Source organism: Manis javanica, chromosome 2, assembly GCF_040802235.1.
Source record: "Manis javanica isolate MJ-LG chromosome 2, MJ_LKY, whole genome shotgun sequence".
Classification (NCBI taxonomy): Eukaryota; Metazoa; Chordata; class Mammalia; order Pholidota; family Manidae; genus Manis; species Manis javanica.
In genome coordinates this window covers 24707328-24734536 of record NC_133157.1, presented here as the reverse complement: position 1 = coordinate 24734536, position 27209 = coordinate 24707328, and the positions used below count along the sequence as shown (strand labels likewise).

The 27209-nt window shown below is 43.2% G+C and overlaps 1 protein-coding gene and 1 long non-coding RNA gene across 9 annotated transcripts in view; one reads left to right on the top strand and one right to left on the bottom strand.

Moving 5' to 3' along the window:
- Positions 1-3552: 3552 nt before the first annotated feature.
- ZNF462 (zinc finger protein 462) overlaps positions 3553-27209 on the top strand; it is a 133659-nt gene continuing 110002 nt past the window's right edge. Inside the window, exons 1-2 of one of the 8 annotated variants that reach the window (XM_073226616.1) lie at positions 6568-7074; positions 7670-7718. The gene's annotated coding sequence lies outside the window, so the exon portion shown is untranslated. Of the gene's footprint in view, positions 4069-6560; positions 7075-7669; positions 7719-7812; positions 9769-27209 lie in introns of those variants that run through there. The other 7 variants (XM_073226624.1, XM_073226632.1, XR_012126923.1 and 4 more) reach the window with 7 other exon arrangements.
- On the bottom strand, positions 5905-7714 carry LOC140847197 (uncharacterized). The gene is made up of 2 exons (XR_012126933.1): positions 7535-7714; positions 5905-7412 (listed from the first exon to the last, which is right to left on the bottom strand). It is a non-coding gene; the product is annotated as an uncharacterized lncRNA (long non-coding RNA).

The window sequence follows — 27209 nt, the reverse complement described above, 5'->3', positions numbered from 1 at the left end:
GTTCAAATTTTCCTTTTGTACATAAAATGTATTCAAAATGCTAAGTGTAGTCTTCCTCTTGTCCCTGTGAAAAGCAAATTAAATTATTTTTGTGAAAAATGTTGCTGAACTATTTTATTGCAGTATTAATAAGCTCTTTAAAACACATTTATAATTACCAGACACAAACAACTAGATTCTATCATTTAACTTTACATTTAAACCCATACTTGACAATTCAAACAAAACAGTTAACTCCATATATATGTGTGTGTGTATATTATGTATGTGTATACATATACACACTATAGTTATATATATAATCATATATGTATTATATTGTTTATATAGATTATATATAAATTCTACATTTCCTAAATATTTTATAATAAGAATTCAACTTACTATGGACACACTGGCATATTTCCTTTCAAGGTGATTTGTGTGTGTGTGTGTGTGTGTGTGTGTGTGTGTGTGTGTGTATGAAGAAAAATAATGATCATAATTCTGTAGCTAGGTCTTTTACCTAGATTGAAGCCATTTTTAAAATTTAATTGCAAAAATCTCCCTAAACAATTGTAAGCTGCCTGATATGTCAAAGTGAAGATATATTATTATTTACTTAACCATTCCTCTTATCTTAATCACAAGTTATTTTCAATTACTTTCTTTACCTGTATTATTTTTTTGTATAAATCTTTTCTACATTTCTGACTGATTCCTTAGGGTAGATTCTAAGAGGAAGAATTAAGGGGACAAAAAGTGTGAACATTTTAAGAAATTGTGCTAAAAAAAGTCTTAGGTTAATTTTTAATTCCAACCAAGAATATATAATGAGAAGACTTAAATTAAGGGTGTACTAGCTACCACTAGACCACATGATTTTTTATTTTTTTAATTACAAAATGATTCATGTTTGTACACACAAAAATAATTAAAACACTTTCCACTTCTCTCACTCCTTAACATTAACAGTTTGGCATGTATACTATCAGACATTTTAAATTTGAACATTTTTATTACTTTAGTTTTAATTATATTATATTTATCTTTATTTGTATTGACTATGTATGCAATACAGCAGTAAATACCCATGAAATCACACAGGTCTGTTACATATATATAAATAGCCCATCAGACCTGGGATTTCATGGGCTAATATTACTGCTTTTGATGAAGCTAAGATTTTTTAAAATATTAGATTTAAAAATAACATATACTTTTACAAGTAGTAGAAACATGTCAAAAAAAACAGAGAGAGAAAAATCTTGAAGGTGATATGAAAATCACTTAAGGAAACTGCCATGGAGGCATAGCTTCTAGAGGTGACTGCCCCTGACCAGCTCTTTGGTCCTGACCAAGTCACATCCCCTCTCTGGGTTTCAGTTGAATGCCAGCAGTAGGAATCTGGAAATACTGGTCTTTCTGCTAGAAAGGGATGCCTCAGTAATAGGGCAGTCTTTTCCATTGAGTCTTTCTCCCGAATTTTGGTTAATCTAATCATAGTTGATCAAAGGTTGCTCTTTCTCCTAAAAAGATCTTTTCTACTAAGAATTGCCTGTTAAATTATAAGTTAAGAGAAGATACTGGCTTTAAAATGAAATCCACAAAGTTTTTTTTTTTAGCAAAGTATTATTTCTCAATAACTCCATAGTAGGAACAGTAATGTTCAAATTAATCATAGTCTGCTAACTGGCCAAATTCCTGTATTTCTTTTGAGAAAACCAAAAATCTAAAGTTCTGTAACCAAGTAATGTGATTTTAAGGTTAATGGTTCATGAAGTAGATCATGCGTTAAGATTTTAACTCATCTTCTCTTATTCATCTTTGTATGCCTACTATTCAGCTCTAAGTACATCATATGGTAGATGCAAAACAAATATTCAGTGGTTGAATGGTATTATTACACATGAATGTTCCTTATTATAGTAACTAGTTTGATAGAACTGTAAATTTAGTTTTTACCTATGGGAGACTTTTAAAAAAATTCAGAACATTTGTATTAAAACATCTTTGGTATCCTAAGGTATATATACAAAGATTCATACAGAGTAAGTTTAATGTAAGTTATTGCAATTTCTCTTCCTTTGAGAGCTGTTCAGAACCATGAATCATCTACCTTTGTCTTTTAGTCACTTCTCCCTAGGCATGGACACTAGCCAACTAGTTACATATATTTGGATACGAGTTTATGAGAATATATTGATTTTTCCCCTAAGGGATCAGAAAATTAGGGTGCTTAGTGACTTCATTTTTTTTATATTTGGAGTGATCCATAATCATCCAATTTGAAGTGTTAAAAAAACATTCTAAAGACTGAGTAATTTCCAACAGGAGTAAATGATCTCAAGGTTTCAAAGTAACCCCTTGAAAAATCACAAACTCAAACACTGAAAAAGACTATACTGAATTGCATGAAAAAGGAGTTTTACATAGGCGGGAAAATACCACCAAGTTCAATAGGTGTATCACAATATGGTCAAATGTTTAAGATAGAATAATTAAGACTTCTGTAAAAGCCATACTCTCTATTCATCTACTCTTTGTTTTGCAAAAATCATCAGCTTGAACAGTTTTCCAGCTGGAATTCAGCAAATGGGGTTTTAAACTGGAGTATCTTTGTAGAGTTTGCAAGAAGCAGAGGAACTTTTTAGCAGAGGAACGTTTTCATTTGTATATGATAGAACGTAAATACTCAAATAGAACATCTACTGACTAATTTTTTAGTTGAAATTGTATCTTTTAAAATAATTAGATCAACACTCCCTTCTTTCCATGATCGCTTCCTGCAGGTGACAGAAGCCCTCTTTCTCCCACACACTGAGGAATTTGGGTGCCTTCCTTTCCTAAACCTTTAAACACCAAAATGATTTATAGACTATGTCTATCCTGCTAAAGTCAGGCAAGTAAGTGTGTCGTATTTGCATGGGTCACTCTGATTATAGGACTCTACTGTTTCTTGCACTAAAATTGCAAGATTTATTATTCTATTAATGCTCATAAAGTCACTCTTTTGATGAACCATAATTTCCCTTTATGAGGAGCCTATATGCCAGTCACCCATGATAAGGGAGAAGAAAAGTCCAGACTTCCAACCTATGCATATTTCCTGGAACATTAATAAAGTCTTGAAATCCCATATGACTCTGGGGGATAATGGCATAGGGTACAGCAAAAAAGGGCAAATTTCATGGAGTCAGCACGTCCCCATGAGATTTCCCTCACATTGTTTCCTTCACATTGTTGGCAAACCCTAAGCGTTTCCATTTTAATTAAAATTTTTTTATAAATTAACCCTCCTGGTGGAGAAGATAACCCACCAACAAGGCTTGTATTATCTTTGAGAATATTCTTAGGGAATGAAACAGCAGGAGGTGTGAACTTTCTCCTGTTTATCTTAATGGTCTGCTAATGGCAAAGCATAATTACAGTTACTTAAGTGCCAACTTTATCAAGATTTTCACTAAAACCTTCAGCCACCGCGCTTTCCTTGACTGACCCAGCTTTTATTTATTCAGTTGCTTTACTATCATTTGAAAGAGAACTGCCCCCAGTAAAAACAGGCAAACACAAAGCCCACTCCCCCAACATGTTTAATTTCTTTTCAGTTATTTTAGTTGGATAGTTGAGGCACTTGTGACTCCGAGAAAGTCAAAGAGAACTGTGTGTGCCATCATTAACTGAAATTTTAGACCTCACATTGAAAAAGCAGGGCTCTGCGGGAGTTTTGCAATAGTTTGCTTCACGGCTTAGGGAAGTCAATTTGCTTCTAAACCAGAAGATGGTCTTCTAAAGACTCTGCTGTATTTGGAATGCAAACTTAGCCAGCGGACCTTTCCCCCAATGCACCCCCAGAAGAAGCCCCAAAGCCACCTATCTCCCCATCGCTCTCAGGATCTCCTCGCTGCCTTTGTCCCTTCTAGACGTGGAGGCTTGGAGAGGAGGTTTAGCTTCCAAGGATTGGAGCGTTTGAAGGGCGGGGCCATCTCCAAGTCCATCTCCCCTTTTTGTCCTCTTCTCCTGGGACGGGAGGGAGGAGCCAGGTCCCCCCGCGGCCGGTTCGGGAGCTCTCAGTCTCGGTCCCTTGAGGTGAGTGCGAAAGGGCGGCAGCCCGTTTAATTGTAGCGCAGGTTAATTTCTTGAGTTCACCGCAGTCGGTCCGCCAGCGGCTTCCCGGGTCTTTGCCAAGTGGGTTTACGAGGGCTGAGGCGTGTTGGGGCGCGCTCACATTCTCGCGAAAGGCTCCTCCCCAGGGCTCATTCCCCGACTGCGGGAAGCCCTTTGGTGCCCCAGGAGCCTTGGGTTTCCTCTGACCTCGCGTCGCTTCTTCCTCCCTGCTCACCGCCCATTCCCTGCGCCCCAGCCCCCGGGAGGGGCGGCCCCCATCTTAGGACTTCCGAGCCCAGCCAACCCACAAGGTACCTTCACGTCTGTGATTTTATCACAGCCTCCAACACCCTGCGGTAATAGGCGCTTTCAACCTGAAATACGATTGTTATTTTTCCCGGTGCAGAGCTTGACAGAAAAAGTCAGCTTTTTATTAAAGACAAAGAGGTAAATTATCAGCCGGGGCGCTGAAGGGGCGGCGGAGACCTGGCGCGCTTCCTCTCGTTGCCACGAGGAATCTGTAGGGGAGCGGCGGCCGGCGCTCAGACACCCCTGGGGTCCCCGGAGGAGGAGCTCGGGGCAGAAGGACTTCCCTAGGTCCCTCTAGGCACCTGGAACGGGGCGTCCTCCCAGCTCTGCACAAAGCCGGGGGCATCCGAGTCCTGAACAGCCTGCGTCCTCTTCTCTCCTTTCTTCTCTTGACTCCCGTCTCCCTTTCGCAGCTGGCTGTGTGCTTTCTCCTCCGCGTTTCTCCGGTCCCTACTTTTTCTCTGGCCTCTCCTCGCCGTTCCTCTCCCCTCCTTTCTTCGCCGCCGCACGCGTAGAGTGTCATTTATTTATTTATTTACCTCCCCCGCCATCAACACCCTTTTAGGGCTCCCAAGCTTTTCAATGTAAGTGGGAGGAGAAAAGGGCAGGAAGTGTTGACTGGAAGGGGGTGAAATCGTGCCTCTGGGTGAGAGATTCTGCCCCGGAATAAACGATTGGAGAGAATCTTTGAAAGTGAGGATTCAGATCTGTTTGTGAAACCCCGCTATCCGATGGGAACCAGCTCCGCGCGCGTCTCCTCCTCGCCCTTTATTGTATGGATTTATGGGTATATATCTTCCAGGACTGTTGTTTGGAGGGGGGCAGGGAGCGTAGATTAAAGAAGATAGTCTTGCCCAGGATCCTTCTCTACCGGATGCGCGTTCCCCAATGCAAAGGAATCTAGCAACATACCCCAATTCAGACTCGGACAAAAGAAACTTTAATTAAGGTCTCTGCCCCGCGCGCAGCGTGTCCTCTCTCCCGAGGCTGTGGATGTCCAACGAGGATGAGAGAAATAGAAATGCTACAACCAGCCCATGCCCTTGAACTTCAATTGCTCCTGACTTGCCGTATTGATTTTTTTTTAAAATACAGTAGCACTCACACTCCTCATAAAATTAAAGACTTAGGAGACGTGGGACCTGGCGAGGGTCGGGGGTACTCACTTCTTTGCAAAAAAGATAGTTCAGAACGATTTGGGAAAAATTACACAAAAAAATTCAAGGTGTGAAAGCTTCATCTTGGCTGTCTTGTCTTCAACACCATGACACCTTATCATTAGGAGCGCTGATTGTTACTTTCCGAGCCTTTAGACGATCAGCCAGAAAGTGCAAACAGCGCGGGGTTGGAGGCTGTAAAGTTAAATTAAGTAAGCTTTTTTTTTTTTTTTTTTTTCCTTTTGGTGCGCCGTCAAAACATTTCACAAGTTAGGAAAAGAAAGTGGTGGTTCCGAGGCTCGGAATGATGGGTTCTTCCCCTCCCCCCCCCTTCCATATCGGAAAGGAAATAAAATGCACAATGAGCCTTTATTTAGGGGGGAGAAGACTTCAAAATACGTGCCAGTAATGGACAATTTGAGCTTTTCACTGGAGATACACCGCAAGCTGGAAAAGGATTAAAAAGACCCACGTGGTTGATCTGGGTTTAGACTTGCAACCATCTAGGTCCCCACGTATGTTCTTTGCAAAGACTGGCCTCTGGATGGATGCGTGTGAGGGGCTCTCGGGGGCCGGGCTGATGGTGGGAGCGCTACGAGCTGCGGGTCAGGGTCCTCACTCGGGGCTTCCTCTGCGGGCCGCGGCGGCCGGGCGCCTCCGGGAAGCGAGCGCGCACGCCCCAGCCCGGCCGCCGCGCTCCTCGCGCAGCCTTCTCCGCAGGTCTTTATTCATCTCATCTCCCTCTTCCCCTTCTCCTCCTCCTCCTCTTCCTCCTCCTCCTCCGCCGCCACCTCCTCCTCTTGCATCTCACTGGCCTGGCTCCGTGTTGCTCTGAGTGACAAAGACAATGTCCCAGCCTTAACTTTGCAACCACCTTGCCGGCTTCTGGGGTTCGGCGTGGGGGAGGGGAGACAGCAGCCGCAGCCGCAGCATCTCCTCCAGCTGCTTCTGCTCTTCTCCGGCTCTTGGATAATTCTTCCCCATCCTCCGCAGCCCTTTCCTCCTTTCTTTCTTTTTCTTTCTTTTTTCTTCCTCTCTCTGGCACGTTGTTGTTGTTATTAGAAAGGCTTCGCGCACCCCCTGGTGCTCCGGCGTTCTGTGCGGCAGGAGAAGATTGTCTTCCTTCTCTCTTTCTGTCTTGCTTTCTCTCCCTCCGGTTGCTCATTATTCAGAGAGAGACACAGAGGGAGGGAGAAAGCGAGCGCGCGAGGGAGAGGGAGGAGAGGAGAGAAGGGGAGAGAGAGAGGGGAGAGAGGGTGAGAGGGAGGGAGGGAGGGAGAGAGAGGCAGAGGCAGAGGGAGACGGATATCTCAGGTCATCTGCAGCTGCAGCGAGTCTGAGGAGCCGAGGAAGGCAGGGAAGATGGCGATCCTCCATTGCTGAGACCCGGCAGAAGCACATGAGACTCCCAAACAACTTCCACAACAATAACCCGAGCAGGAAGAGGAGAAAGAGAAAGAGGATAAGGCGGCGGTGGGACCGGAGAACCCGAAACACCTCCCGGCGCCGGGACGCTTCTTCTGTAAGTTACTGCAATTACCAGCCACGTCGGGGTGGTCCGAGTGCTCCGGGGAGGAGAGCGCGGGGCGGTGGAGGCACAGACGCGCTCATTCATTCGGCCGAGGAGGGTTGGCGGAGCGGGGAGGAGAGGAAGTTCCCTGCCTGGACTGGCTGTTGGGAGAGAAGCCGCGAGAGAGGAGGAGGGGGAGCAGGGGGGGCGGAGAAGGGGGGGGCGAAGCGAGGGAGGAAGAGGAGGAGGAGAAGGTGGTGGTGGCGGCCGTGGAGGTGGCTGTGCTTTTCCTGCTGGCCGCTCCTGCTGGGGGGAGCGGAGCGCTGGGGCTTAATTAATTTTGTGTAGTTCTGTGGAGAGAAGAGAAAATGAAAGATGAGTGAGAAGAGGGCTGGAGGCTTAGGACGGATGCTCCGAGTGTGGAGACAGGAGTAGGGACGGAGAGGGGGGCGGAGGGCGGGAGGCAGGAGACCTGAGCCGAGAGCCCGAGGGAGCGAGCCCGGGGCGGCGGAGGGAGCGCCCCGGGCCGCCCCGACCCGAGCGGGTTGACCTCTCTCTTTCTCTGTCCCTCTCCTTCCTTGCCCTCTCTCTGTCCGCCTGTCCCCAGCCCGATGGCAAAGCCGTGCGGATTGGCACCCCCTCCTCCTCCTCCTCAGGTATTTGGCTCTCTGTCCCCGAAGTTGGGATGCGGGGTCGGGATGTGTCGGGGGGTGGCTGCTGCTGGCGAGCGGAGAGGCGAGGAGCGGGGGCGCCGGCCGGGTGGGGGGCGCAGGCTCAGGGGCAGCCGAGGAGCTGTCTCCAGCCTGGGGGCTCAGAAGCGTCTGGTGGAGGAGGACAACGGTTTCTGGAGAGGAGAAGCCATTACACACGCTTGGCTCTCCTCTGAGGAAGGGAGAAAAGAAGGCAGGGGCCTGGGGGGTCGCCTCACTCCTGGTGCGGTTCCCAGGGGGCTGCCCTCCTTCCAGGCACGAGGGGAAGCCGCAGCCGCCCCCCACTGGAGCAGCCCCTCTCTTTCCCCTTTCTTTATCTCCCTGTCCTCCATTTGCAAGCTGTCTGCTTTGGTTCCAGTCCAGACTCCAAAACACAAAGCTCCTTCTCACGTTCATTCTCCAGGCTTTTCACCATTCCTGAAGGAACCCTCATTTTCTTTTCATTGTAGCTTCTAACCTATGGAGAGGGAGGGAGGCTGCCTGGAGTTCCTTTTATATTCCTCCCCTACCAAAAAAAAAAAGTTTCATTTTTAAGCACGCGTCTGGGATGGGAAGAGACCAACCAGTTGGGGCTTTCTCCCAGGGCTCCCGGGGGCTGTGTCTGAGTGTCTGTGTTGGTCGTTTGGTTTGCTTTGGTTTTGTTTCTGGAGGTGGCTTGCAGGTTTTTGGAGGAAGTGACTAGTTTGGTTGAGAGCTGGGAACTGAGTCAGGTAAGCCGTGTCATGTTGTAACTCCACCAGAAAATGGAGGAGAGCGGGTTTCCAGGAGACAAAGCTGAGATGAGAAGTGTTTATAAAATTATGGATGTCTCCATTTTGAAGCTCTGTTGGTGATGGCTGGAGGAGGAGGCTTGCCTGCTTACTCCTGCTCCCGTTCCAGGGCAGAATCTTGTGGTGGTTCCTCACTATTCATTCTGCAAGGAAATGAGGGGTTTTAAGGGCTGCTCAGATTTCTCTCCCACCAAAGGAGTGCTTTCACAAGTTACTGAGGTGTTTGTTTCCATTTTAAAGTAAACTTTTGGAATTTCTTTTCTTCTCTGGAGTGGATCTGAAGGGTTTTGACCTCCTTCAGGAAAGGCAAGGCAAAACCTTCAACATTTTTCCACTGAGGTCTTCACAGAACTGTAAGTTGGTCCAGGCCTCCTGAAAGTCACCAGGAATGTTATTTCCTCCTCGTGAACATGGTGGTGACCCTGCGCTGAGATTCTGGAGTTGTGGGTCTGGGTTATCATCATGTTTTGATGCATTGCAAGACTTCATTGTCTGGTTTGGGTTGATTTCTGCCAAAACAGCAGCAGGAATGACGACAAACCCTGCAAGATCTCAGAGGAACTCTTAAGACTGACAGACACCAGTTTCTCCCGGGCCCACATCTCTTCAGGTTGTTCCATTCGTGTCTTAGGCCTTCTTTTCGTTCCTTTGTTTTCCCCCTTCCCTTCCATTCTGCTGTTTGTTTTCTGTGTTCTCAAGTACTGTAAGTCTTCAGAAATATCAGATGTCTCCTTAACAATGTCACTATGGAAACAAATTTTTTAAATTACTGTGCCAGTTGAGAAAACCTTATGTCCAGGTATCTTCACCTTTTGTGATAGGGAGGAATTTGTTAGTCTTAGAGGAGGACATTTTGTGAGGATGATCTGAAGAAGGGACCCAGTCCACACGCACTGAATGGAGTTCTTCACAGATTAGTTCTAGAGAACCTGTGTAACTGATCCAAGTAAGGAAGGAAATCCTGAAATGCTCAAGGAATTTAGAAAAGCCAACCATGAAGAGGTTGCTTTTCCATTAGGTAAGGTAGCCATCTTGAGGAGGAGGGAAGATGTTGGGAGAATGTTAGATGGACTGTTGAAGAGAGGTGAGGAAGGCTCCACAGTGGAAGGAAAACTTGGAGGAGATTCAGAGCCAATTAATACATTGTAAGGAGGCTGACTGGACTTTATTTTCAACTAAGGAGAAATAGAAAAAGACCAGCTTCAACAGAAATAAGGAACACATTGGTGAGCGACTTATACCAGCTTTTTTCTTGCTTTGCTTTCTCATTATGTGTCAGATTTTTGTGTGTATAAAGTTCCTATGTCTATGGTATTTTCGTGCATATTGAAGTGGTTTTGATTCCAGATGTAATTGTATTTTGTTGAGTAGCTGGTAGCAGTGTCATTCAGTAAGTGCACAGTGCTGTATATGACAACATCACATTTTTCAAACCAAACTGTTGTGTCATTAATTGAGGGTTATTGTTCTTCTGAGGGGTGTGAAAGGAGAGGAGAAATCATGGTTCTTTAACTGGTAATTGTCCATGGTCAGTGAAGTAAAACCCTATTTTTGCAGATGAAGATACATGGTTTTTCAAGATTTTCAGCTGATGTGTATGCTCATTTAAAAATCCTTCTCTTCAGAGCTCTGCTCCTTTATTAACCTAGAGCCCTCCAAGAGCGCTTAAAAAAAATCTCACTTGGAATAATACCTTTTATCATTCATTTTTGAATGTTGTCTTTTGATACCATTGCTTTTGCTCTTACGTGGAATGCTGTCCATGTTTTATTTAAATTTGCTAATACATATATGGATGCTACATGTTCAAACCCAGAAGTTCAAATGCAATGGAATAAGAGTTGAGAAAGTAATTACCAGATAATTTTGCATCTAATTACCTATATATGTTCATGTAAACGTAAATAATTGTATGTTGATTTTGAAGCCAACTTCCATGATACCTTTTTTTATTGGTGATACCAGGACAACTGGTTACTTCCTTCAATGAGGGGAAAATCTGACAGAGTGGTTGGCAGTCCAGCAGCTGGAGTCCCCACATTTTTTACTTTACCACCAAATGTTTTGGTGTCTTTGTAGACAGTCTTAGCATTAAGCTTTTCTGGAGGGAAAAAAATTAAGTATCTAAGAGGCATTGGAGTTTGAGAATATGTTCTAACTGATTACTAAGAGGCACGTCCATGTCCATCTCTGATGCCCTTCATTAACATGGGGAGCACCATAATTAAACGCATGGTTTCTTACATTTTTCTGGGCATACACTTTCAAAATGGGACAAGTATTTTGGATGGACCACTATGAGAGAAATGAAAAGAGTATCAAATTAAACATTCTGACTTGATGTTAAAGCTCAGGGATCCTTTTTGTTTTTGAGACATCAAGTTGATGTGGCTCATTATGCAGGTTTTTGCAGTAGCTCTAATCCCTCACAAAGAGAAATCATTCTGGAGAAATACGTGTGAGCTGTGATGCACACTGCCATAAAAAAGATTCTTGTTGGATCTTCGTATTCTGTAATATTTCTCGTTAGATTTATGTTGACCCAATTCGTTGACCACGTTCCTTGAGGACTTGTTCTTTTTCCCCACTCTTTGGTGTTGGAGATAACTTGTAGGGGAAAAGAAGTTCAGCCCTACTAATGGACTTTAGAGTACCTGTGGCCAATTTTCCTGAAAGAAAAGAAGGAAAGTTGCCTTGGGAAAGAGTTCCATTTTCTGTGTGATGGTTTAATAGGGTCTAGTCTATCTTGAAGTTCTTCCTGGTGTTGAGATTTCTTGGTTAAGGTAACCTTACTTCCCATCTTTGTAGTATATACCTTTATCAGACATGTAGTTCACTGCATCACGGGACAGCATCAGCAAGGCTGTACTGAATGTTTCAGGTTGATGACTGGGAATCAGAGATGCTATTTCACACTCGTAAATTAGGAAATATATAAATAATGAACTCAGATTGCAAAAAATCTGACATGAGTGTGATTGGGTGATTGGTATCTGGCAACTAAGGAAATTCAAAAAAAGTCGTAGAAAATAGTTCCAGGGTCTATTGCTAAAATAGAATGAATGGAAAAAAAATCAGCTTCTCTGAATGTGAGTATGTGTGTGTGAAAGCAAATATCTTTTGAGGTTTCTACTTATGAAGTTGGTGGCTTTGAGAGAAACATTAGCTGGGTGTTGGTGACCTATTAATTGATTATGAGAAAATAGGAGAGTAGATAATGCTAGAAAAAATTCCTTTTCTTGTGTGATATGCCAAGACATCTGGCAGATGTTATGTTGGGCCCTAAGGAATGGACAGTTTAATTTTAGCCCTAGCAAGGAAATGGGAAGTTCTAAGCTCTTTTAATAGCACAAGTCTTCGTTTGGGGAAGGTTGCTTAAAAAAATAAGAAAGGAAAAGAAAAGAGGCATTTATGTAAGATGAAAGAATACCGCCGAGCAGCAAGATTAAGCTAAGGTTGTGGGGTGATGGAAAAAAGTATTTTTCCCAAGTAGAAATTAACATAAAACGGTTTAAAAGTTGACTGATAGGTACCTCCTAAATGATGAATATTAAGTAATTAATTGCCACCAGTCAGAACTTCTAATTGAGAAGCTGGTTGTTTTGTGCCTTAGAGAGATCATCTCTTTCAAATCTCCCCTCCCCCTGCATTTTACTGAAGAGGACATTGGTACAAGCAGACGTGAAATGACTTGCATAAGATCAGAAAGTTCACTTGTAGCAAAGCCAGACCTAGAACTCAGGTTGACTGACTCCCAACCCAGTGCCCTTTCTGCTACCCCACGGCACCTGAGCAATTTGTGAAACACCACCTCACCTCTCCAGAATGCAGGGCTCTCTGAGAAATCCTGTAAATCATACATAGTGGGCAGAAGGATTGATTTTTTGTTGTTGTTGGTTGAATTCAACATGTTGGGGAGCCCTGGGCTGAGTATGGTTTCATTCATAGAAGTGATAGGTTCCAGAGGCAAGTTTTGCTCACGTGACTTTGAGTTGCGCTTTAGCTACTGGGTTTTTTAGCTGTGCTTTTCTTTTAATTGTCCTACTCTCCTCTATAGTTGTGTTGTCCAGGGCTTGGGAGTCTTCTTCAGATGCCCTTCTTTGGAAGTTTGCTAGAGCTATTGCAACTTACAGCATTTGCCCACAGTTGGACTGTGAGGATCTATTTTGCAACGCGGTACAGATTTAAATTGGCTTCTTTCAGAGATGCCATTTTGTAATACTGATGAATGGCCTAGAGAGTGAAATCCAGTCAAAAGCAATTACTGGTGATTTCCCACTCTTCCACACTCATCCCAAAATGTGCCCCCCATGTATCTCCTTAGAACCCAGTTCTCTCTTGCAGACCAATGGCTACTATTTCCTATTTCCCAACATGCATGGAGACTTCTTTAAAGTGACTTTTTAACAACACGAGCAACATTTCACCATGAGAGGGTGAGAGGGGACAGTACATTTAGGAGGGTGAAATAGGTTTCCATTTCTGATTTCTCTTGGATAAGTGAAAGTTATTTTGTAAAGAAAAATGATGTTTGGAAGTTTCCATGTTTCCTAAGCTTGTTCCAAACTAAAGCATAAATTCCTAATCCAGGAGGCAGTCTGGAGAAGGTAGTGCTGGATGTGGACTTCTGGCAGAAACACAGTTAATGCTATAAACAGTTGAACCTCAGTGTGGCACTCCTCCAAATGAGTTGACTGTTGAAAATAAAATGTTCCAGAAGAACTGGGAGAACAGGAAAGAAGTTAAAACAGCATGGTTTGCATGCCAGTACTGAAGGAAGAAAAAAAAGTGGGGTGGGGTGGGGGGGCACTGGAGAGGAGATAATCCTAAATTGAACTGTCTCCTGAATTTGTAAGGCCCAGGAGAAGACATTTCCAAGTGAGGGAAAATAGACTGTTGTGAATTGAGATTGTATTTGCAGTTTACTAGGAAGCTCTTTGGAATCTCTTGTCCCCTTGAACTTTGAATCTGGAGAACTGCACACACTGCTAAATACAAAGTCAATTGGAAGCACTTGGGTTTGCATTTTCTGCTGGGAAATTCTATCACAAAATGTATCTACTGTCTGAGGGCTCCTGTCCTCATCCATTGAATCATACATAACATTTTTAGTTTTTTTGATGTGTGGCCCCAACGCCAAGTTGGTTTTTTTAGGACTTGGAAAGACAAGAAGGGGGAGCGGTGTGAGAGGGGACCGGTAGGGTCCCCTGCAAATGCGTGGTCCTTTAATTCTGGTGAGCAGATTACATAGTCTTCAAAGCAGTCTTGCCTAATTCCTAGCTGGAGACCTTTTTTTCTTGAGTTATTCTTGGAGGGAAGGTTTCTCTTTGTGCTAGGTCGTGGGTATTTCGGTATTGATTTCCTTGCTTTTTGTCTTTGCTTGTTCACTTCACTGCATGTTGCTTCTGGATATTAGGGAAATTGTTCTGCTGTGCCTGTCTGCATCTCACCCCAGCTCCATGCAAAGAGCAGAGCCTGTTCTTGGGGGTTGAACGGAAGGGTTGGTAGGTACTTACTTGCTCAAAAAATAAGTAACGTGAAGATGAAGACTGCTTAATTCAGAAAGTTATTTGCCAGGCTTTCGAATAGCCTTTTAACAAAGAGTGTGCAAGGAACGATGGGGAAAATTCTAGGAGCCAGTGGATCCTGATGAAAATGTTTTGGGATCGCTTAGTAGGAAATGAAGCATTCGTCCAAGATGAGTAAGCAAAGACTTACCTTTGGATTCAGATTGGTTTGAGCACAAAAGGAGCTGGAGGCCCAGGCGAGACAACTGTGTCAGAAGTAATTAAGCCCAGGATTTGTGGGGAGGCTTATCTGCCACAGAGCCCAGCTGGGGAAGGCCAAACTCGCTCACTAAGCCCTCATCTGGCCAGTTGAACCAGAACACGACCTAAGGCGTTCGAATTTTGGAATTCTTCTCTTCCCTGTTCAGATTTAAGGAGGTAAAGTCATGATTCTTCAGTTTTGCTCATGTCAGCTGAGTGCTTCTCTCTTGCGCTGGGAAATGCCAGAGGCAGGGGTTGGGAGCTGATTTTCTCCGAGGGAACATTCTCCCTTTTGCCATTACAAATGCGCTTATAACATTGTACCTATTACTCAGAAAATAATTGTGCAGCGGCACAATGTAGGATACTTGAAAGATGTTTGCTGCACAAAGGTTCCAATACTCACCTGCAGATTAAGAAATGGGTTTCTAAACCATCTCATTTCTACTGCTAATGAAAAGCTTTGGAAGGCACCTGTGAATTAGAGCTCCAGCTGCTATCATGGAAGGGAAAGTTAGGCCTTGAAAGGATACACGGATTAGCCCGTCAGAAAAGCAAACAGTAGCATCAGCACAAGGAGAAAATAGGGTTGTTAAGCTAACAGGAAAGTGGGCTAACTCACTGTCATAATTACACGGTGGAAATTTGCTGGGGGAGAGACTGCATAGATGGGTGCAGGAAAGGGGGAGAAGAGAAACGGGAATGATTGACAAGGTAAAATAGGAGAGGTCTGTCCACTGGGAGGGGTCTGTAGGAAGAAGAAAGGCATTGCTTTTGCGAAAACACTAAAGCAAGTGGAAAAAGACCTTGTAATTTGGTACCTATTCCATGTGAAATATGAAGACCGGTGCTCAAACCCATGTTCTTCCATCAGCTTTTATTGTAAAAAAATAGAAGTGAGCTTGGAGGACAGTTATGTGACTTAGGGGTTACAAATGCAGCCTTTCTGATAAAGGACAGATGGAAACTTGAAGGAACTGGCTAAGAAGCCTATGTGGAGATTTTCTTGGAAAATGAACAAAGTAGAGAATAGAGCACAGTAGAAAAGAGCTGCATTATTAATGGGCAGAAAATGTGATAGTCCTCTCTAGGTTATCCATAGAGCTCCTCTCCCTGTGCTCTGGGTGTTAGAAGAAGTGAAGAACAAAGGCCTGCTTATTTCAGAGGGGAAAGGAATGGGACCGTGGCATCTACCTGGTGTCCGCTTTGGGATTAAGCCATTGCTTGAGCCAGGATTGCGGCTGGCCAGTCAATCCAATCCTGGCATTTTTAAAATCCAAAATAAGTCCATTGTGGTCCAGAATGTTTAGCCATTCTAATTGTAATGACATCATTCCTCTGTACTGTGACCAGTTAGTCAGCAATTGGGCATCAGTCATTTGACCCAGATTGCACTTGATTGATGTAGGGGTGCTTCATGTGGGGTGAAATTTGAACACTGGGTTATGGACTGAAGATGGTCAAAAATAGATACCAGCTAGAGAACATGTAAAGATTTTAATAATGAGTACTTAACACCCAGGAACTTTTCTCTTCAATGGTTAATGTCTTTCTGGTCTTCTCTGAAGGCTGGCTGTTCATTAGTATTTAATAATGACATCTGGGAAGGGGATCTGGGTAGAAGAGATTTTGATTTGAATGTCAGAGTTCAGCTGTAAGAACTCCTCCTCCTGCTGTCAATTGAGCATTGTCCCTTCTGATATTGGGTAAGAACACTGTCTATGAGGAGAATAAAGAAGATTGCTTCATCAAACAATTCTGCCAACTGCTCTGTCGAGTGGGAATATCACATAGACCTTCAACAAAATGCTATCTCCCCCTCCCAGAGTGACTCATAGTTAATATTAATACTAAGTAACATTTGTTTAACGTTTAATGTGAACCAGGGACTGTTCATGTGGTAGAGAAAACTGAGGCTTGGAGAGGTAAAGTAATTTACCCAAGGTCATAGGGCTGTGAAATGGGGAGCCAGGACTCCTGCACAGGAACGCCAGCTCCTGGCTGGCAGCTGGTGGGAACTGGCCTTGGTCACTACTGAGCATGCTAATAGCTTATGTTCCTGATGGTTTATCTCTTCCAGTTGCTTATGCCAGGAGTATATCCTGGTGTTCTGGAAGGAAATCTGAGCATAATGGAGAATTAATTGTAGTATATTAGTAGACATGAGAGATACAACTTACTGTAAGCTTGACAAAGTGTCTTTAAAGAGCACCCTCCCTTCATTTTGCATTACAGAGGAGATGGTGAAAGAAGAAAAAAAGCAAGAGACCACATAGGGGGAAATTTAGGGAAGAAATATTTTGAAATTGTACTGGGTCAAGCTCAGTAGTGTAGTTATACACATGGGTATTTAAAAGGAATACCTACCCGTTACCACAGAAGTATATAGTGTGTGACTTTTTTCTAAGAGAAGGTGTCTTTTTTTTCCTTCTTCAGGGCCCCTTTTGAATGTCTCAGTGCCCCATATTGGCTCTGGTTTCTGTAAGCACAAGAAATGTTTTCAAAAGCCACAAGATGTAGTTTGAAAATTCATTCTACTGTCTAATGGTCATTTTTGGAAAATAGTGCAGGTACTCTTCAAAGCATGGGTCCTGGGATCCCCCATGCCCATTACGGATCGCCATGTGCTCTCTCTTTAGATCATGGGGACATGATGAATGTTTTTCGTTTTATTTGCCTCTCCCTGAAACGTCACCATAGAGTAAGGAAGCAGCTCTAAGACAGGCGGTTGAGTAAATTCTTAAACCGCGAATAAACTAGTGGTGGTTTTATAAAATCTTAACTTTGCAGTGGATTTATTTAGGTGATCTGTCCCCAGACAGGCTTATACTGAAAACCTCTAGGAGGATAAGCACGTGTCTTGTTTGTGAAGTGAACTAGATAGAGGCACACAGTCACTCATTTTTGCCTACCGTCCATATCATTATCAACCAGATTTATCAAAGGTGTTTGCCTTTCTTAAAGTTTTTCTCAGGCAAAATAACTGCATAGTTGAAGAAAGTAAAGCACATACCAAAGCATGTGGTTCTCCAGGTGGAATTGTATTTTAAGAGCAACAGGGATAATAATCAGCCTTAGGTTGTTTTAACTTACCCTCCTCAGTGGAGCCTAGCCATGTCTCAAAGACCAGCCTGTCTCCAGGACCAGTCCTTAGCGTGTTGCTTCAATGTTCATTCTTTTAAGACAGACCTACCCGGGCTATCCTCAGAAGCTTTGCAGAAAGTGAGGGTGAATCGGGTCTGAGTGTCATTGCAGGTGACATTGAATTAGAAAGTACACCCACCTTGAGAGGCGGGCAAGAGGGAGCCTTACACATCATGTCCCAAGGACGTAAATGTATGAAGTGTGTATGTTTAGGCCTGGTAGAGGAATCCTCTGTTTTACTGAAAAGATTACTTTTTCAAAGACAGATTCCCTTGTCATGTGAAAAAGCACAGTGTACAGATCACATTAAAGAGATGTTTCAGAAAGCACAGCTGTACTGTAGCCGTCCACTAGCATGGGCAGGGTCCTTATTCACTCCATCTTCTATGGCTTTGCCTCTAATTAGTGATTTTGGACGGGTGAGAAGTGAAGTGGCACTGAGCAACAGGTGTCAGCTGTCTGAAATTCACCCTACCCCTTGGTTGACTCAAGTATTGGAGTACCTCATCCATTCTTTTTCTGACCAGTGGCTGTAGCTTGTTAATAATGAATGAACATCACCCATAGGTCCTGAAATTAGCAAGTGTTAAATGTTATGTGATTATTAGGGGAAAAACAAGATAGTCTAGTCAGTGGACTTAATTAGGTTGTGATTGCCCGATTGCTGCTTCATGCTAATTATATTCGTAACCCTGTTTCTAGACATCAACTACAATGATTAAAATTGACCCCAGCACAGGTAAGTGTTGGAGATCTTATTTGAAGCAGCTTCTGAACGATGAATTCCCAATACCCCCCTGTGTATTCCTCCCTGTTCCTTTTTCCTGCTTGGTACCTTCTCTTCAGCTTTCCTCCATTTCAGTAGAAAGGTTGGTGGCAACTTTGTTTTGTCTGACCACACACATCTTATATGGTGTGGGTTGGTGTCTATGGAAAAATTGATTCTTTAGTTTTCTAAGAGTCCAATATGACTAAAAAACAGTAACGAATTAACAAATGGGAATCTTGAAGCTAAAAATCCAAAAATTGGCTGGATTTTTTTTTCTCAGCACATGAAACCTGTTTAGTAGATTTAATGTGATTCATTTGGATAGATCTTTTACTTTATAAGGCATAGTCTTAAAATGAAAAAGGAAGTCATCTGTGTTTAAGATACTGCCTCATCAACTGGATCATTAAGGTCTAAGGAAGATAGAGTGAGAGCTTTTAACTTTATATTATTACGTTTTTTTCCCCCAAGTTCATGACTTTGGCCACCGGTGTGTTCTAGTAGAAAAAGAATGTGTCATTGCTGGGGACATTGTTTACTGTCTCCCAAAGGAAGGCAGTGATTTCTAGGAAATACAAACAGCAACCTGTATCAGAAATGGGTATGTTGGTGTGATACTGTGAATCACTGGGCCAGATTGTCACTCGGCAGCTTTCCTCTTCTGACATGCAGTTAATATGGGAAAATAATGCACTTAAAAGTTGCATACTGTGGCTCAACTTCAGTGCAGTTGAACTGTCCGAAGAACAGCTAGGAACTCAACTACATATTTATGGGTGTGTGTATGTATATGTATAGGTATGTAAATGTATTTTATATAGATGTATAGATTTTTTTTCTCTCTGGTAGATGGCACTTACTATTTCTGGAAACATCAGGAGTGCACATTTCTCAGAATTCCTGGGTGAATGTGCAGTTCTTTCTGCAGGGGGCTTTGTTAAAAAAGTGGTATGTAAGCGGGTAGAGTGTACTCTTTGGGACTGCACAAACACAAGTGAAATTTTATGTCTGTTCTTTCTAGCTGTGTCACCTTGAATAAGTCACTTAACCTCTCTGTTCCCCTGATTTCCTACCCAACAATTTGAGTATTATAGTGTAACTGTAGAACTGACCATAAGGACTAAAAAGTATTCCATATAGAAGAGTCCTGGTTCATAATGGGCATTTGAAAAATGATAGTTTGTTCCTGCCTCACTGATGAAGACGCTGAGGTAGTGTTCATCTCCTGGGGCTTTTCTAGGTGTGACTTGTTTTGTCCTTGCACTTAAACTCTGATTTTTTAATCCTGCCTGACTAATTTTGTTGTGTCTGCCTTCCCTGACGAACGATCTCCATGGCTGTTACCCATGCACAAGTAGCCTTCTCCAGGTTGTGAGCCGTGCTCTGCCTGCCTGTGGACCCCGCAGCCTCCCTGCGCATGTGTGTGCATTCAGTAGGGATTTGTTAACTACCCGAGGATGATGCCACGTCCTCTTGGAAGAGTGCATTTACATGGTAACAAAGCCTATCCCAACTTGGCAGAAATATTCCCTGGAGGGCTGGAAGGGATCAATTTTTAATGAGTGTGAACTTCTTTGAGCTTTTTTGGAAGATAGATGTCATTACTGTACCTATGTGGCATCATTCTGGCAAAAAGGATTTGTCTGAGAAAACTATTTATTGCAATGAAAATACTGGCTATGCTGTTTTATATACCTGTGGGGTGCCCCTTTGTGGCTTCACTCACAGATGACGCTCAACTAGTTTGAGGACTGCCCTGTGGCCTTGCTTTGAATTGCTTTGGTCTTCTTGGTGCAAATGTTTATTTTAACAGCCCATGTCTTCTTGGTCTTACTAATGCACTGTAATATCAGATGCTTTGAGATCTCAGGGGTAAGGAGGCTAATTTTAGAGTGCCTTAAGGGTAGATGATATTTCAAAATGTGGCATGGTGTTGGTAGGGCCTAACAGGACTTACCTAACCTTGTTTGCTCCAAGTCAGCAGAACATTGATCGGTGGCCTCCGTGGTTGACAGTGTGGTGGAGGTGGTGATGGTGTCTGTGATGAAGAACACGTAAGTGGGTCTTTGGTAAAACAGTATGGTGGTGTTTCACCTTTAAAATTAAGGAAATTTCCCCCAAAGATTTACTTACTTATTTATTTTTGCATTTCGGAAATTTCTTGAGAGACAAGGGTGTCGATGGATTTTTTTTTAATTATGAAAAACAGGATCATCGCCACTTTACTGTTGTATCCAGAGATATTTGAGGGAGGAGAGAAAAAGAGACCATGAATTTATTTCCCAGTGCTCATAGCTCTAGAATGTTCTCAAATGAGAGATTTTTGGTCTCAAAGAGTACAACCCAAACTAAAGGTGTGGGTGTATAGCTGTGGATGTGGTAGTGGCTGTAATGTGGAATGTCCCTTAATAAAATAGGAATACGGGGAAAAAGCAGAAACAAAAGCTCTGGAAGTGTAAAGATTTTTCCAGTTTCCTTGAGACTTAAGTAAGTGATATGTTTGGAAATGTCACCCTCACATGTGTGTTCAGTTCTTCGCAAGTTGTAAGATCCTTACGTATCTGTGATGACAAAGTAGAAGAGTGATAGGCTTAACTTGGGTCAAGCTTCTAATTCACCCCTAGTCTCCAGTTCATCTTGAAAATGGAATTCTCTCTCTGGTGGAGGCTGAGGCATAATATATGTAAAGCCCCCAGCACCCTGCCAGGGACCCAATAAATGGCCACCTCTGCAGTTCATTTGCAGTGATCCATTAGTGGCCATCCAGTGCCCTGGTGCAAATGGCTTGCACCTTGCCATTCATCTGCCGCCTGGCTTTGCATGCCTAGTTAACAGTTGTGGGATGATAGAATTGGAAAGAATTTAATGTCTTCACTATCATAAAACATTTTATAGATGTCGTTATATTTAAAGAAGTATGTGCCCATTCATCTCTTCATGTAATCAAACATTTATTGAGCGCCTTTGGAGTACCTGGCAGGCCTGCTGTGTGCCTAGGTGGTCGAACCCAGGGCATGCAGGAACTCTCTCTCAGTTGTGTTAGGTTCTTTGTTTTGTTAATTGAGTGATTATGATGGAGATGAATGTCCTCAGCCACATTTAAATAGCTTGGAGCCGGGGATGGTGAGCCGTGGCTTAAGGCAGTAGAAAACGGGTTCCCGCTTAGACGCATGCATTTCTGCATCTTTATGTGTATTTATTTACAATTCAGTTTGCTAAACGTGTAGTCAGTGCTGCTGGGGTACATAATCTGGCAGATCATTTAAATATTTACTCCAAAATATCTTGTTCTCTAATGGTGTAAAGTAGAGTTCCCAGTTATTTTTAGGTCATTTTCATCTTAGCAACCCTGTTGGAGATGAACCAGACACACTGCTGTAAGCTGTCCCTACATTTTGATAGAACTTAAAAAGTAAAGTTTAATGGTTTGGTCCCAAGAGGCAAACAGACCATCTGGTTAGCAGAAGGTTAGGTCGAGGATTGCATGGCTGCTGAGAGGGCCACAAACCAGCGCCAACGCTCTGGTAGTCTATCCAGTTGCTGAATGCATTAAGCATTGAAATGGTGCTTTCAGGTCTGCCGAGCCAGCAGTTCTGTTACCACCGCTGTGACGCAGGAGATAATTCAGCTGGGCAAGCGGCAGTATGGGGGTGGATCTACAGTACAGGATGTGTAATGTCAACATGAAGGATTGGAGCTGGCAGAAGGAAGGGAAGCACTCATTTCATGCCAGTACAGGAAGCCTAGAGAGATGCTTCCTACCCCCCTTGCATCTTGTCCTCTTCTGGAGCTTTCACATTATGTGTTAAATGATTACCTTGTGCATGGTCCATGGCAAAACTTCAGCTGATTTTCTGCCTCTTTTGGAACCTGTCAGCATAAACAGAGTGAACCACATTCTGCACACATGTAGGGCAGGCAAAGGCAAGAGTTAGCTGCACAGACTGGGAGGAGGAGAAAGGGCTTCGTTAGGCAGGAGCACTTTTGTGCTTGAGATGGAATCCCATTGTATGTCTCTTTGTGCTCAGCTTTGAGACCGGCCATCCGTTCAAAGGCTGCAATCATCTCGGAACATTGTGCTGCAGCTGTAGTCTGTAGAAGGCTGCAGAATGGTTCCAGTGATTCTGCAGAAGCTCAGCAATTACATAATTGCTATGTAACTGGAGAGAGCCATCAGGATTGTCTAGTTCTCCTGGAAAGAAAGCTTCTACAATTTGAGGGGTAGATTGTTTTCCCTGGTTAACCCTGAAAGCTGATGAGCAAGTGCATCAAGCCACCAGGCCAGAACGGGGTCCTCACACTGGCATGAGAGGGGAGGAAATTCACAAGTACACTTGGCTGGACATTCAGTGGACTTCACAGCTGTGTTAAAGAGAGAGGGAGGGGGTGGGGGGGGGAGAGAGAGAGAGACACTCAAGGACTCTTGGAAAAGTAGATTCTTTTAACAGTTGAACATGGTACTGCCTGGTTTCTCTCTGAAACTACATTCTGTGTGCGTTCAAGGCATGGAGGTTTCCAGAGTGTTCCCAGGAAGGGGACCATCGGAGTTGCATTTGATTACCAAGAGCCCTCTCTCAATTTCTGCTATGTGCTCAGGAGGATCTTCATAGCCTCTTTTGAATGAATACTCAGGGAAGCTCCGCAAGGCCTGACTATCATCAGATGTTTCTAACGCCGTAATCCTCTCCGTTGGCTGGAGCAGACTGGTTAGTTGGTGGAGACCTCACAGCATAGGAATGAATTCTTTCTTTCAGCTACCTTGCTACTTGTTTTCCATAGTTGAGAAAATTTTGGGGTGGAGTTGGTTGAATGTCAGTATGAGGGTTGTATTAAACCAGTGAGAAGTCCAGGCTCCATTTCATCAGATATGAAACTGTCACCTAAAATTAGCTGCATCTCCAAACCCAAGGAGGGACTTAATATTTGTTTATGTTAAGTAGCTCAGAATTTCAGCAATCCTGCCTTTCTGGTGTCGGTTTTACGGAGCTGCTCTAGCATAGAAAGAGTGGTTGTCAGAGTATGTTTTTATTAATGGTATGAGTTGGGCCTTTCATCACTATTATGCTCATCTGCATTTCTCTACTTGAATGTGTTTGTAATAAGAACTTCAGTATAAGGGAAAACAGAACATTTTGGCTCCTTTGTGGATTAACAAGGAATGGCCAGCAGGTACAATGTGAGGACTTGGACTTCAGGAAGGATTGGGTCCACAGATTGCTAGACCTTTTACCTTTAGACCTCTCCTTTTTACTCTGTACCTCCTGGGCATAGTGCTGAGGTGGAAGGATGAAAATAGTTTCTTTCCGAATTTGGATTCCTATGACACAGTGTTGATGGGTGTTGAAGGAGCCAGCCATGCTCAGCACTGAGCTCTGATTTTGTGGCAGTCTGGAGGGGTATAGGATTGCCCACTGTGACCCCTTCCTGCGTCATTCCAGGCAGGCCTTGGCACGCTTCAGCAGATGAGTAAGGACGAGGGCAATTGGCAGGAGGACCGGCTGAGTTCATCTTGCTTTGTATCTTAGACACTGGCCTGATGATGTTTTTGCATCATCATTGTTTGGGCACTCTGAGAAACGCTGGGCCATCTTTCCGGGGCCCTGGAGTATTGGGAGCGCCGTGCTGCTGGGAAGGAGCACTTGGCTCTGGCACAGAGACCGTGTATATGCGAACCCTCTGCCATCCATGTTGGGAAGCCTGGGCAGACCTTAGCAGTGAGGCCGTGGTATGTAGGAGAGAGAACATAGACCTCAGGGCCAGGGAGTAGTTGTGTGACCTTGAGTGAATGATTTAATCTTTGATCTTAACATTTCCTTGTCTGGGGAAAAAGAAAATCTACTTTGTAAGTTTCTTGCGGGGAATAAATGAGATTATGAATGTAAAGCTCTGGTGCGGAGCCTGATGAATAGGGGCACATACAAAATACTAATTCCCTTTTCTCCCATCCTTAAGTTTTCATAAGACATTATTATAGGCAGAGTACTGTTAGAGAGTGACTATCTGATAGGAGTCAGAATGTCCTCGAGGCCACATGGAATCCCTGTGAGGAGGCTCCTTCACCACTTACGCTGGTGGGACTGATAAACATTTAACTTCTTGGCTTTAAGGACTGAGCAGTATCTTTTATATGTTCACTTTTAAAAGCCATTGTGCCCCTCTGTGAAGCACAACTCCAAAATCTGGTAAAGGGGAAGAAAAGCGCCTTAACCTCTGTTTGCGCTATCTTGAACATTCTGTAATAGATTATTTATTAAATTCCTTAGATGAAGTTCTGGGTTTTTTTGTTGTTATTTGGCTGTTGTTACACAACTAACTCCTATGAAAAAAAGGCCTGGCATTTCCCAAGAATAGAATAGCATGGATGAGAGATACTGGGGAATCCAGAATCCAAAAGACTACAAATATTAATGACTGTTAGGGGCTATTTTCTTTGACCTCTAGCCCAGTGTGTCATTCCTTATGTTGGTGCTCAATGAAGCATTGTTGACTGTTTTTAGGGAAAAAGTTAAAATTTAGCCACGTCAATTTTGAAGACCAACGTCTGGTTTTTTTCATCATCAGTTAACGGAACAGAATGAGACTAGAAGCTCCAGAAAGGCAAGCCCTGGGTATCCCTTGTTCTTCTCTGCCCGTGGTATCTTGCACTGCACATAGGCCAGATGTACATAGTCCATACATATGTATTGTATTGAGTCAGTAAACCCAATCCAGCACTTTTTAAAAGGTCTTACTGCTCCTAAATATCTGTTCCCTAAATTCAACTAGATTTCTGAAACAGAATGGTTATGTCTTAGTTTCTTCTGTACAATGATTGCTAGTCTGGATATCACTAGCATATAGCATTCAACTTCAGTAAGTGGAGATTTGACCCTGACATGTTAATTTAAAAATGAGCATTAATGTAAGTTCCTACTTCAGGGAAACTGCCCAGCTCTAGAATTCATGTTAACTGTGTTTTGAAAGTCAGAATGTCTAGATGGCAATCTAGGTTAAAGAAGCCAAGGAGAGTTTGATTATTGGTAGTTTCTGAAGGATACTGATTTGGAGATGACTCTTCAGAGCATTGTGAAGTTAGATTTTATAGAATTGAATTTGAAATATTAGAGAAGAAAAGTTCAAACTGAGAAATACTGGAGGATTCAAGGTCGGCCATTTTCGAGAAAACTCATTTTTTCGTATAAAACTGTTGTATACAGAAAAGGAAGACATCTTTTTCCAAGATTTTATTTGACCCATTAAGTCTATATGGATTGTGGCATGTATTTCATGGGGTAAATTGTGATATGGAAGCCTCAAGGAATATAGAAAAAAAAAACATGTCAGAGAAAGAAGAGTATATAGTGTTGCTGTGAATTTAACAAAATTGGAAGAATGGAGCAATGGAACCAGTACAATAGCCATGCTTTGAAGATGGTCAAGCAGGTTCAAGAAAATATACTTCTTCAACTTTGCATTTCATTCTCAAACATTTCAGTGGACTGATTTAGACCAGTGAAAGTGTAGTATGTGCAGAAGAAGCTTTCTAGGTATGAAGTGACCTTGCAGCATTAAAGAAACCCATGGATCCTGTTCCAACCCCACTGAAGGACATATTCTGAAGAGCCAGCTCATTAAGCAGGCTTTTGAAGGGTGTGCGCTGCAGAGCAGTTTCCTGTTATTTGGTTAATGGTTGACCTAGTTCTATTGCCATATGCTTCCTGGAACGCATTCTAATATAAAGTATGTGTTAAAGCAAGACTAGGATAATAGCAGGAAAGTCAAAGCCTTTCTGAAGCAGAGACCATCTTAATGCTGGCCCAGTGAGGGCAGAGCAGTGTATGGTTGGAAAATGAAGACTTCGCTTTTCATGGTCCTGTTTACTAATTCTGATTTTAAAGCTCACGTTTTATCCCAGAGCATTCTAAGGAGTTGCATTTTCCCAGACTACCTTGTACATAAGGCCTCCGTCGTTAGTTCATTTCTTGTGCATGCTAGGCCAAGTTTGATGTTGAAGAACCCTGAATAAAATTATTACTGCAAGGAAAGATTAGATTAGATTTGGCTAATGGCAGGTGATTTTGGCTTTGCATTTATTATTTTTGTGTTGCCAACCAGGGATTAGTAAATCTTCTGCTTGAAGTTTGGAAAGAGTCCAGAGTTTAAGACTAAGGCTCCTATGACTTATCATTTTACCTGGAATCAGCAACCTTGGCTTGTTCATTTAGATGAAGAGAGGAGTCCACACACTCCTGGGGGCTGCTGAGCAAATTTTGTGCCAGATACACAGTGTTTTGTTTTAACAGCTTCAGAATGTGAACGATCTGTGGGTCTAGCCTGCCCATGGGCTGGATATCTGGGTGGTAGTAAAGGAAACCATTCTGTTCTCTTCAGTGCTCATAAAGGAAATGTTTGAGGAACCCTAAGTGTGGAGTGGCGTGGGATGGATGGGGTGGACAGTTCCTTTTAAATTTGTTTTAAAAAATCACCACAATTGGGGTATGGGGCAGTGTTCTTAAACCAAGCTGATCTTCAGGATCATTCTGAGGACTTGGAAACAAAAAGGTTATTAGAAAATAGATTTTTAGGTCAATCCATACTAAAGGGATTCAGTAGGTCTAAGGTGGAACCCTAGAATGTGTGTTCTTAGAAGCCCGATTTAGGAAGCACTGGTCTTGGGAATTCATTACCATCAGGTGGCAAGGGAGGAAGCAGCAGCCACTGCACTTCAGTGTCTCACATGCAGGAAGGAGGAAAAGGAGAAGAGATGCTGTCAGAGCTTGGTATTTGTAGCAAGTAGTAATTTGAGCTGTGGAATAGGCTTCCGTCTTTACTTCCCCAGGAATTCAGTAGCTCTGGGGCACCTTAAGGGTATTGCAGGTGATTTAGGTTCAGGAAATGTCATTTTAGGATGCAAGTTACCTAATGTGCCCTCACACCACCGCTATCTTCCACTGCCCTGTCCCCTCCCTCCCAACATGGAGACAATGTTAGTGAATATCTGTTGTTC